Genomic DNA, 5,827 nt, shown 5'->3' on the forward strand with positions numbered 1-5,827 from the left:
GCCCGCCCTAGTTTATCCTCCCCAAAAGACCAGCTCCGAGCTCTCGCACGAGCAAGCGGATATGGTCCGGGCCGCACTTTCCTAAAGGGCAGTGAGCCTTCAGATCAAGAATGGAGGTGAGGCGAGACGGCAGCTCCATTGGCCGGCAAAACTACAACTCCCAGAGGAACGAATACGTCTTAAAGACACAGGTTCGATTTCTCGGACTCGGGTTCCAGGTTTGGGATTTGTTTGTTTAACCCACTGGCCGGCGCCTGGGACCGCCGCTTTTCTCAGAAGAAAAAAAATCCATCCAGGGGGAAAAAAATCACAGATGTTGCCGAGCGTAAGCAGGAGTTGGATTGGCAATGCTTTCGCGGCTTTCGTCACATGGATCCTTCCGGAAGAAACAACTCTGCAGTGGAAAGAGAATCCGCAGAGTTTTTGGAAAAGTTGCGAATGGTCGCGGAAAATTGGAAACATACTCTCTCTAGGGTACTGGAAAAAGAAACCTGGCACGTCCATGCAATAGAATACTATGCAGCAATTAGATCTATATGTACAATAGGGAAGGATGTTCAAGATGTTTTGTTCAGGGAAAAGAAGCAAGCTGTAGAACAGTATATGTTTGAAGCTACTCATAAATAGTGTATGCATACGGGCAAGAACAGGACTGGAAGGAGCACATCCAGGGGCGGAGACTGCTAGGGATAGGGATAGGCAAGGAGAACTTGAGCTTTATCTGTATTGTTTGTATTTTTCTTACAAGAATATACTTTCCAAATCTACTGTCGTTACTAGGGTACCTGAGAGACGTTGTGGTCAGTCTCAAAGGAGATGAGACTCCTGCTCTAACTCTATGTAACCTTGGCCAGTCACTTGACTACTCTGCGTCTCCTGTCTGTCTGTAAAATGGGTTAATAATAGTATCAAGTGCCTGAGATTGTTGTGAGGATAAGATAAATGCTTGACTCCATAGTAAATGCTCAAAAAATATTAACCATTATTAGGATTATTTTTGTTGTTATTCCCATTCTGTCCCATTAAAGCAGGATCTTTGCTTTATATCCTCAGTCACTAGAACAGGGACATTGTAGGTGGTCAAAACAATTTGTTGGGGCCACCCTGTGGCCAAGTGGTTAAGTTCGCATGCTCAGCTTCTGTGGCCCAGAGTTTCACAGGTTTGGGTCCTGGGCGCGGACATGGCACCACTCATCAAGCCATGCTGAGGTGGCGTCCCACAACTGAAAAAAAATACACACACACACACACACACACACACAACTGTGTTCCCGGGGGACTTTGGAGAGAAAAAGGAAAAATAAAATCTTAAAAAAACACCAATTTGTTGAATGAATGAATAAAGAGCGATCTTCTGCTCAGCTCCCACTACTCTGCCTCTTCCAAACACTCTCTCCTTCCCTCAGCCTTCTCCCCTGGAGTCAATTGCCTCTCTTCGCTTGGCCCAGGTCTCCTCCTCTTTCCCTCACTTAAGTGCCTTCTCTTTGTTCTATGAACCCAGGAGGCCTCCAGGGAGGTGATGAGCTGCCTCCCACGGCTGCTGTTCTCAGCATTGCAGATCCCTGCTCCGCAGTGGAGTGGGAGGCAGGGATGCCTGCAGCTGCAGCTCTGGCAGGGGCTCAAGGAAAACCATGTGCTCCAAGGAGCTCAGAGGCAAAAGGCTTCACTCCACCTCCTAGGACAGGCGTGCTGGGGCCAGGGGGAGGTGGCTCCAATGCCTTTGCACTTCTTGGCCTGAGAAGCAAAGATACTCAAGGAAGTTTTTAATAAGATGAAGGCCTCAGTGCAATCTGTCAGCAGCAGAAGCAAAAACGTGTAGCTCTCTGCTCTGTGTATAGTCCTACTGTGTAGGGTAGACGGAGCCATAACAAAAGTCCTGATGCTGCAATATATGATAGAGTCTAGTGGTTAAATACAGGATTTGAAATCAGACAAATCCTCCCCAGTTCCCATCACATTCTTACTGTGTGAGCAAGCCACTCAACCGCTCAACCTCTTTAAGCCTCAGTTTCTTCATCTGTGGGAATACAATAGTATTTACCTAACCAGGTTGTTGGGAGGACTCAATGAGCTAATGCACGTAAAGAGTTTAGCACAGTGCCTGGCACAGGATAGGCATCCAACTTCCTTATTAAACAAACAAACATGCTGCCAGAGCGTGAGGGTCCGGGTCCAGGAAGACTTCTTGAGGGAGGTACAATCTGCAGGACCCTGCGTGAAAAGTATGGCTGCTGCTGGTAGCAGGAAATCTCTCAGGGAGCGAGGACTACCCACAGGGATATCTTAGGTCAAGTTCCCTAGATGCAGAGCCTGAGACAGGGATTCTCGTGCAAATGATTTATTACGGCAGTGAGGGAAGCAGGATAGGGCAGGGAAGGAAGCCAGCAAAGATGTGGGTTCAGCTAAGTCTAGCCTCAGTCTGATCCCATAGGGAGCTCCGGAACATAAAATGCTCCACAAGGTTTATCCCTCGTAGCAGCAAGGGAGCTGGACTTTCTGCTCCATATCCGTCATTCATGGGCTGTGGGCTACTGGGAGGTGAGGGAGGGGGGAGCTTAATTTCCCAGACATCTCTGGGCAAAGCAGCTCATGTGGACCAAGGACAATTCTCCAGGGAAGGGTGGAGCTGTGAGGCATTAGCAGCCAAGGCTCACAACAGCTAGGGAATAGATGCACCATCTCGGTAAAGGGATGTAACCAAGAGCATTTACTACAGGGAGACTGGCGAAGGGGTGGGAACCAGGTGAAGAAAATAGGGAGAGGATATTAAACTCTTCTGCTGGGTCTTCCAAGGAGAAATTGAAATAGCTGGTATGGTTTTAAATCATCAAAACCCAGACCTGATAGAATAACCAAACAGCGTACCCCTTCTGGAGAGCTGTCAAGTGTACTTTATCATTAAGTGGGCCCTCCTCCTCCGAGTCTGACCATTGCCTTTGCCAAATATCTTGTATAGTATTTTCCAAAGAGTGCTTCTATAGGATGTTAACAAGTGTTGCTGCAGAGAGGGCAAAGATCCATTAAACAAAGGTAGACAAGTTAATTTTCTTCTCAACTTTTTTTTTTTAAAGATTTTATTTTTTCCTTTTTCTCCCCAAAGCCCCCAGGTACACAGTTGTATATTCTTCGTTGTGGGTCCTTCCAGCTGTGGTGTGTGGGAATCCGCCTCAGCGTAGTTTGATGAGCAGTGCCATGTCCGTGCCCAGGATTCGAACCAATGAAACACTGGGCCGCCTGCAGCGGAGCGCGCGAACTCAACCATTCAGCCACGGGGCCAGCCCCTCTTCTCAACTTTTAAAAACCAATATACTCAGGGGAGGGGGGTGCTGGCCCCGTAGCCAAGTAGTTAAGTTTGCATGCTCCACTTCGGTAGCCTGAGGTTTTGCCACTTCCGATCCTGGGTGCAGACATGGCACCCCTCATCAGGTCACGCCGAGGCGGGTCCCACATAGCACAACCAGAAGGACCTACAACTAGAATATAAAGCTATGTACTGGGGGCTTTGGGGAGCAGAAGAAAAAAAAGAAGAAAAAGATTGGCAACAGATGTTAGCTCAGGGGCCAATCTTTAAAAAAAAAACAACAATATACTAGGGGGTCTGGCCCCGTGGCCGAGTGGTTAAGTTTGCATGCTCTGCTTCGGTAGCCTGAGGTTTTGCCACTTCCGATCCTGGGCACAGACATGGCACCGCTCATCAGGCCATGCTGAGGCGGGTCCCACACAGCACAAGCAGAGGGACCTATGACTAGAATATAAACCTATGTACTGGGGGGCTTTGGGGAGCAGAAGAAAAAAAAGAAGAAAAAGATTGGCAACAGATGTTAGCTCAGGTGCCAATCATTAAAAAAAACCCAACAATATACTGGATAAACAAAACCTGGTATGTCCATACAGTGGAATATTATTCAGCTATAAAAAATAATTAAATACTAATACATACTATTATGTGGATAAAACTTGAAAACATTATGCAAAGTGAAATAAGTCCGACACAAATGACCATGTATTGTATGATTTCATTTACATGAAATATCTAGAATAGGTAACTCCATAGAGAGGGATGACAGATTAGTGGTTGCCAGGGGCTGGGAGTGAGGAGAATAGGGAGTGATTGCTTAATGGATACAGGGTTTTCTTTTTGGGTGGTGAAAATGTTTTCGAACTAGATAGAGGTATCGGTAACAAAACTTTGTGAATTACTAAATATATGGAATTGTATGCTTTAAAATAGTTAATTTTACATTATGTGAATTTCACCTCAGCTAAAAAAAAAACAAGCTGTATGCTTGTTGCTAATGGGGTGTCACTGCTCTCAGACCTTCTCAATGGACAGAACTAGGAAAAAAACCCTACATGCATGGGGAACCTTTAGGCTGACATATAAAGCATTTCACAAACATGATAGGTTAGGGAATCCTTTTCTAGAAGAGTCTCTCACAGGACCTATAATGTAACACACCTTGGAGAAGGCTGATCCAGTGTATGGAACATTGGTGGGCAGTGGGTCCCTTGAAATGAGTCCCCTAGGGCACTAAGGATGGGGCACAAATGGAAGGATGACTTCAGTTTTCATCAGCACCCTTCTCCTGCCTTTTTGTATGGCCTTTGAGAAGCTGCGTCTCTGATCTGGGCCTCATTTTATCCACCAGAACAATGGTCTCCATTGATATAATTGAAAGAACAAAAAAAAAAACCTTGATATTTTTAGTGTCTGTTAGAGTGCTTTACTAGATCTCAAGCTCGTAGTAGGTAGGGTCCAATTCTTCGATTTCAGTAATTTTCACAGTGCCTGCCTCTGTGCTTTGCACATAAAGAATAGGTAGTATAGATTGTATGGATGACCTTGGACAAGCCGCTTAACCTCCCTGAGCTGCCTGCCAATTCAGTTCTGCCAGAGGCTAAGTAATAATTTAATTAATCTAATCAATATTTCTTGAAGGTCTGTTTGGACCTTCAAAAACCATGCCTCTGCTCTCCAATAGCTTCTTCTTTTTTTTTTTTTAAAGATTGGCACCTGAGCTAACATCTGTTGCCAATCTTCTTTTCTTCTTCTTCTTCTTCTTCTTTTCCCCAAAGCCCCCTAGTACACAGTTGTATATTACAGTTGTAGGTCCTTCTGGTTGTGCTATGTAGGACGCCACCACAGCGTGGCCTGATGAGCGGTGCCATGTCCACACCCAGGATCCAAACCAGTGAAACCCTGGGCCGCTGAAGCAGAGCATGCAAACTTAACCACTCAGCCACAGGGCTGGCCCCTCCAATAGCTTCTTATCTAGTGAAGTGATGATAACAAAAGACACCATTCATTTAATCTTTAACATTTAAATCATTTTTGATCTTTCCCCTTATATGCTGTAACAAATATCCATCTCTATACGTAACTAAGAACATGTGAAAATAGGATATTTTCTTAGAAATTGCTAGGTCTAATGGTGTGTGCAGGTGTAATTTGAAGACTTTACCAAGGTGTTCTTCATAGAGGCTGTACGGATTTCCAGTCACACTGGCAATGTATAAGAATCCTTGTTCCCTAAACTTGTGCCAAGATAGTTATCAAGATTTTTGATCTTTGCCAATCTGATAGGTGAAAAATGATATCTCAGTGTGGTTTTAATTTGCATTTCTTTTATTAAGAGGGAAGCTCTGAGAAGGTAAGTGTTGATGAGGATCTGGAGAAATTGGAACCGTTGTGCATTGTTGGTGGGAATGCAAAATGGTACAGGATCCTTTTATAGTTCATGAGCACAATGATTGAGTCTTCATGCTGTTGCAGGAGCTGTGCCCCCCACAAACCTTGTTATGACATCAGCACATTACCTGTCTGATG

At 45.1% G+C, this 5,827-nt stretch overlaps 1 non-coding gene across 1 annotated transcript; it reads left to right on the top strand.

Annotated features, from left to right (window-relative positions):
- The first annotated feature begins 5,723 nt into the window (after nucleotides 1–5,723).
- Nucleotides 5,724–5,827, top strand: LOC124251596 (small nucleolar RNA U13). The gene has a single exon (XR_006891790.1). It is a non-coding gene; the product is annotated as a small nucleolar RNA U13 (small nucleolar RNA).

The sequence above is a fragment of the Equus quagga genome, chromosome 13 (genome assembly GCF_021613505.1).
Source record: "Equus quagga isolate Etosha38 chromosome 13, UCLA_HA_Equagga_1.0, whole genome shotgun sequence".
Lineage (NCBI taxonomy): Eukaryota > Metazoa > Chordata > Mammalia > Perissodactyla > Equidae > Equus > Equus quagga.